The sequence below is a fragment of the Amblyomma maculatum genome, chromosome 7, assembly GCF_055883805.1.
Source record: "Amblyomma maculatum isolate TAMU_Amacu chromosome 7, ASM5588380v1, whole genome shotgun sequence".
In the NCBI taxonomy this organism is placed as follows: Eukaryota; Metazoa; Arthropoda; class Arachnida; order Ixodida; family Ixodidae; genus Amblyomma; species Amblyomma maculatum.
In genome coordinates, this window is record NC_139350.1 from 101333943 (window position 1) to 101341196 (window position 7254).

Below are 7254 nucleotides of genomic sequence, written 5' to 3' on the forward strand. Positions count from 1 at the left end.
GGCAATGGAATAAGGCGTAGGATCATGGGACACCTCTTGTCGGGCAGCTGTCGGGTATGAAATGATACTGCTATGCACATATTATGGGAATGGCAGACTTTAATATGAATAGCAGATGGTTTCTCCTCATGTTTATCCTCACACTCACAAAGAGTAATTATAGCATACTATTAAAATCAAATATTGTGCTCATTTGAATAATTGTTAGGCAAGTGTGAAATAGTGCGAGATAGTTTGATTAACACATTGATAGGAATGGTCTAAGCTTCCTATGCCTACCAAGGTTCTACTTTTGAATATCGTTCTACGCTCACCATAAATAAGTCCCACTATAACAAAAAAGCAATAAGGCACGTTTATTATTTTGCACAAAACACGAGAAGCCTGCCAGGTGAAGATCTTCAGAAATATTGGTTGTCGCTGTGAACTGAAACTTCATGTGAAAAAAATTGATTTCAAAATCTCCTTCACGGAAAATGTACATTTCTAGGAATGAGTAATTATTAGGGGTCGTGCTGGTGTTAATCAGAATGTCGTACGTGCTTCGATGAGATGATATTACTGCGTTGCTAAAAGATTTCGGCAATTTTCAGGCCCATTCGATAATGCGATCTTTCAGTAAATTCGGACGCTTTGCTTGTCCGTTGAAAGCCAAATCAGGAAATAAGAATATTCTAATATGAATCAGAAAAGTTTGTTATTCGATTAGTAGTCGAAAAACTGGTGTCTAGAATTTTCAAGCGTTGGAAGTTTTAGGATTCACTGTAGTTTCACCTCACTGTGCGCTTATGCACACCTCTATTATTTATAAGAAAGAGAGAACAAGCCTAAGAAAAGGGTGACTGCATGAGTATTAATAGGCTTGACAAATAGTTTCACTCTGAACTACCCTCATCAGAAGAGTTCTGTATGAACATTGAACGTGATCGGGTCCCGAAGTTGCAGACAAACGTTTTTCCAGCGGCTTTATTTCCCTAACTAAAGCGTCTACAAGAACAGAAAGTATAATCAGAAATTGTAACATTTTATTTGTCAAATGAAATTGTTATAAGTAGCGCACTTTTGCTACCAGCGTCATTATAGTAAATCTAGGCAGCTTATTATATATATAATCGAAAATTGTTACACTTTATTTGTCAAATGAAAATGCTATAATTAGCACATTTTCGCTGCCAGAGTCAATAATGTAAATTCAAGCAGCTTAATATTTCCAGTGATTTTTTCAGCAAACATTTAAATTAAGTGTTCATAAATTACATTAGAATGAAACTGAAACAGTTGCGTTGTCGCTCCCAGAAAAAAATGTCGACGATTACGTTACTTCTCAATGCGAAATTTGAGCGCAGCTCATCAGCTGTTTCACCTTTTCCATAGACAGGCAAAGATTTCGAGCAAGACCCACATGTACATTTACAGAGAACTTTTTTAATGTTTCACACGTATTCCTTCAAGAAGCACTCCACTAACAGTTCTTGGCTGTCATGAAAGAATCTTTGTGGTCGGAGAAATGAAGAGAGTAATTAAGTTATTGGGAGGTTGCGGAAGGCAGCGCGTGGGCCCATAGGAACGTTGCGCGACGAACAGATAGCAACGACTGATTGATGCCGCTGACGCCGCTAGCGTGTGAAGAGAGCGTGACTCTGCGTTTTGGCTTGGGATGCATGCACCGTGATGCGCTGATAGCGAGCCGGCGTTTCGGCAACCGGAGAGCACCCTCGCCGCCACGCAGGAAAGGGGAGGTATAAGCAGCGACAAACAGGGGAAAACGCACCACAGTCAGATAACACGCGTGGTCGGCGCCACGCAGGAAGAGGGGGGGCTGAGCTGGGGGGCTGAAAGGGGGGCGGGGCTGGTTACGAGGCCGATGGCGACGGCGACGCGAAAGCCAGGAACGGGCGTCAGAGCTGCGCTCTAAAATCATCGTTCCGTAATATTAGGCTCCCAACTGCCATCGAAGCATTTGAACCGGTGCGGATGGGGAACAATAAGGAACAGTCTGTAGAGAATTGAAGGAATGCGTCTTGTAGCAAATTATTAACTCCACGAACTCACAGCTGGTACCATTGTGCGAGATCAAAGACAAAACGTAAGTGAATGACACCCCCCCCCCACCTTAATGGGGTATAGTGTACCTAATTAGCGATTGTTATCGGGACATACACTTTCAACTGTATCTGTTGTGCAATCATAACCATCGCTTTCATTCTGCTTACACACTTCTCGTGTGTTTGCTTTTTGTCCATCGTTCTGTTGCTTCATTCCTCTTCACAACATTTGCAAAAAAGGCTGAAAATAATGACGCAGCTCTGGTAGCATAAAGTCCAATTTCTTTTCTCGCTTATTTTTTTAAAATCTTTTTTTCTCCGGAATATTGTACATGCAGTAACTTTTCCATGAACCCCTACACAATCGAACATGCGTTTTGCTGCCCAGACCATGGGGTAGCTGATTACATATTAGTTTTCTCTTATCCAGTGTCTCACTTCCTCCCTGCAGGTCGTATTTCCATTTTAGTGGTCTACTGCCGCAAATAAAATTGGTGTTATTCACTAGTCGAAAAGCGACAGCGCTATCTCGCGCTAATTGGAGCCGCTGACGGTCTAGTCGTTCGTAGTTTGAATTATTCGCATATTTCTTCATAGCAGGTATATATATATATATATATATATATATATATAAGCAGATCAATCAAGCATATATATATATGCATGCGACCATGGTTTGTTGTTCGAGTCGGGGTTATAATGTGCTTTCGCTATTTTAGTATCATCATCATCATCATCATCATAACCAGACGGACTATATCCACTGTAGGACGAAGGTTTCTCCCATATTTCCCCTATTAACCCGGTTTTGTGCTAGCCGCAACCATTTCACCCCTGCGAACATCTTTACCTCATCCGCCCACCTAACTTTCTGCCGCCCCCTCCTACGCTTTCCTTCCCTTGGAATACAGCTTGTTACCTTAAGCGACCATTGGTTATCCTCTCTTCGCACTACATGTCCTGCCCATGCCAATTTATTCTTCTTAATTTTCTCTAGAGTGTCGGTAACTTGAGTTCGCGCTTCCTCTCTTTTAATGTTACCCCTACCATTTTTCGTTCCATAGCCCTCTGGGTTGTCCTCAACTTAAGTAGAACTCTCTTGGTTAGCCTCCACGTTTCAGCCCCATAGGTGAGTACAGGTAAGACGCAACTGTTGTATACTTTCCTCTTGAGCGATACCGGTAAGCTGCTAGTCCTAATCTGCGAGTGCTTGCCAAATGCGCTCCATCCTAATCTTATTCTTCTTGTTATTTCCTTTTCATGGTCCGGATCTGCGGTTACTACCTGTTCTAAGTAGGCATATTCGCCTACTACTTCCAGTGCTACACAACCTAACGTAAACTGCTGTTCCTTCCCGAGGCTGTTGAACATTATTTTAGTCTTCTGCATATTTATTTTCAAGCCTACCTGTTTACTTTTCCTGTCTGGGTCATCAATCAATCTTTGCAATGCATCCCCTTATCCCTAACTGCTCCCATTCCAAGTCTCTGAATACTTCCTCTAAACAAGCTGTGAATAGTACTGAGGAGATCGTGTCTCCTTGCCTAACACCTTTCTTTATGGGAATTATGTTTCTTTATGCATAACTATGGTTGCTGTGCAGCCACTATATATATCTTCCAACATTTGCACGTATGGCTCGTCTACCCCCTGATTTCGCAATGCCTGCATCACCGCCGAGGTTTTTACTGAGTCAAACGCTTTTTCGTAATCAATGAATGCTATGTATAAGGGCTAGTTATATTCTGAGCATTCTTCTATCTTCTGGTTGATGGTATGGATATGAACGATAGTAGGGTACCGTTTCCGAAAACCTGCTTGATCCTTTGCTTGACTGCAGTCTAATGTTGTCCTTATTCTATTAGCGATTACCTTAGTAAATACCTTATACGTAACAGACAGTAGTTTGTAAGGTCCTTAGCGTCCCCTTTCTCATGAATGAGGATAATGTTTGCGTTCTTCTATGGTTCCGGTGCCGTCGATGATACCAGACACTGCGTATACAGGGTGGCCAGTTTTTCTAGCACAATATCCCCCCGTCCTTGAACCAATCTATAGTATATTTGATCCTCTCCAGCTCCATTCCCCCTTTTCATAGTTTCCATTGCTTTCTTAACCTCGTCCTTCGTCACTGGTGGAACGTCTGACTGTTTTTCCCTACCGCCAATCTCATTACGGTCCTGACTACTTTGGCTACTGTAGAGATAAGTATAGAACTCCTCAGCTACTTTGACTATCTTGCCCATATTCGTGATGACATTGCCCGCCTTGTCTTTTAGCGCATACATCTGATTTTTGCCTATGCCTAATTTCTTTTTCAGCGCCTTACGGCTTCCCTCTGTTTTTTACAGCATGCTCAATTTTCTCCATGTTATACTTCCTTATAAGGAAGTATATCAAAGCTAATCAATAAGCGCAAAGTCGGCGATATATATATCGGCGACTTTGCGCTTATTGATTAGCTTTGATATCTCTGCCAGTTCTATCTGGTCTGTTGGATTGGAAGCTTTCATACTCTGGCGTTTCTTAATCAAATCTTTCGTAGACAGCTTACCGGTACCCTCTCCAACTACCCTACCGCCTACTTCTACAGCGCACTCAGTAATGATATCTCTGAAATTATTGTTTATTGCTTCTAGGCTAATGTCGTCATCCTCGATAGAGCTGAATATTTATTCTGTAGCGAGATCCTGAACTCTTCTGCCTTCCCCATCACCGCTAATTCGTTAATGGGTTTCTTTCTTACTAATCTGTTGCGTTCCTTCTTCAGATTTAGACTAATTCGGGACCTCACCATCCTGTGGTCACTGCATCGCACTTTCACCGATTACCTCTACAACTTGCATAATGGCGAGAGTTGAACACAGTATGAAGTCAATTTCATTTTTAGTCTCCCCGTCAGGACTTTTCAATGTCCATTCCCGGTTAATCTGTTTGCTGAAGAAGGTATTCATTATTCTTAAGTTATTGCGCGATGCAAACTCAACTAGTAACTCCCTCCTGCTATTCATAGAACCAATGCCACAGTCACCTACCGCCTGGGCTCCTGCCTGCTTTTTCCCTACTTTAGCATTGAAGTCACCCATTAGTACAGTATACTGCGTTTTTACTTTCACATTGCCGATTCTACATCTTCGTAGAAGCTTTCAACTGCCTGGTCATCATAACTACACGTGCATGCATAGGCCTGTACAACTTTCAGTTTATACCGCTTATTAGGCTTAATTACGTTGCCTGCCACCCTCTCATTAATACTATAGAGTTCATCTATATTACTCGCTATCGTAGTTCTCGCCTCTCCGGTAAACCTCGATAACACAGTAAATGCCCATCCTTCAGTACAGTATATGCCTCATTCGGCCTCCTAACCTTACTAAGCGCTATGACATCCCATTTCATACCTTCTAATTCCTCTAACAACACTGCTAAACTAGCTTCACTGGCTAGGGTTCTAGCGTTAAACGTTGCCATGGTCAGTGTCCAATGGCGGCCTGTCCAGCGGAGCTAGGAATTCTTAGCACCCCCTGCGGCGTCACAGGTCTGACCGCCGCCGTGGTCAGTTGTTCCGCAGCCGCTGGTGACTGAGGGCCGGTGTTTTATGGAACTAATCATAAGAGGTTGCGGTCAATTACTGCACCCCGGGGGCCAACTCCTGTTCTGGTCAGAGAGTGTGTTGCCGGAGGTGTTCACCGGCATCTGGTCGCATCCCAGACCTGGTTATGCAATTCCATAAACATGCTGATTTTTTTTTATCCGGTGGATAATTGCGCGACACCGGGATTCGAACCCCGGTCTCCTTGCATGCGAGGCGGTGCTGCAGCGGTGCGCAGTGGTGTTTTCTATATTTTAGTATAGAAAACGTTATTTACTGGTTAGTTGAAAATCTGCTTTTCTGCTTTCCTTTTCGTTACGACTTATAAGCGAACGCCATCAATTCGGGGTCTGATACTACAGACTGTATGCACTGGTTGTTCTTGTTGATATTTCGATTCCTTTTTCAGTACTGAAGTGAGTAGGCAAGCGTGAATTAGGCTGATAGGGAATATAAGTTGGTTAAGAACAAATGGGTGATCACGGGGACAGTTTGTATAAGGAGATGCAATTGAACATGCGATTACGTTTTGCATGCATTCAACAAAACGACAACCGATTCTGGAAATACAAATCTTGGAAAATTTTTGTTAGGATGCGCACTTTGATATTCAATACATGGACGAGGTGTTATCTGCAAATCAGTTTATTGCGGCATTCGAAGGAGATCTGCATTACAAAGTTTCGCATAAAAATACGGCAGTTACTTGCTGCATTCTTAACTGTGTGTCATTCATCGCGCTTCATTTCCCCTTTTTAAAGCGGATTTCAAGAGCAGGCATGACTGTCCAGGGACATAGCAGAAATTCAAAGCGTTTCTAGTTTAGTTTATTGGCCAAGTGGCGCCTCGACACTGCTCTTTTTGTTGCGAGAGATACATTGGCCGCAAAGTCTCATTTTCGCTATGCCGTTGGCCGCTCCTGCGTCACATCTGGCGAGCTTCCTCACTTGTGTAGTAATGATCGATGGCTAACTAGTCACTAACCAGTGTTAATTAATAACTAACAAGCCACTAAGCAGTCATGACTGAAGACCGATGGCTAACTAGTCGCTAACTAGTATTAATTAGTCATTTTACATGACTAAACAGACATGAGTAATGACGAAGTCGATTTTGACGTGATGACTAGATTCGACGTCATCATGAAGTCCCATTCGGTCATGTCTGACAACCAGAAGTGACGTCATAAATACGTCACATTTGGTCATGACAGCCGATTCACGCATATACGAAGCTGACCCCGCCGGGCTTTCGATCCAGGTGTCCGTGCGGCGCCATTCATTTGGCGCTTCCTCGAACTCCGCACCACACTGCATATAGAAGCAGACTAAGTGCAACAGGCATCAGGCAGTTTCAAATTTGTTCACAGGAAAAAAAAAAGGCGAAGTATCTGTCACAATTCTCCACGGACACCTTAACTGAGCCGTAAGGAAAAGGAGGAAGGTGCGAGTGAAAGAAGAGAGAAAAGGTGCCTTGGGGGATGGCTTCAGACCACCGCGCAGCAGGCGCTTTCGCCTAATCGCACTTTAGTGGTGCAAAGTGCCCCCTATGGCGTAAATAAAGTTGTCTCTCATTGCTAAACATGAATGACCACAACAAGCTCAGCTAGGGAAACGT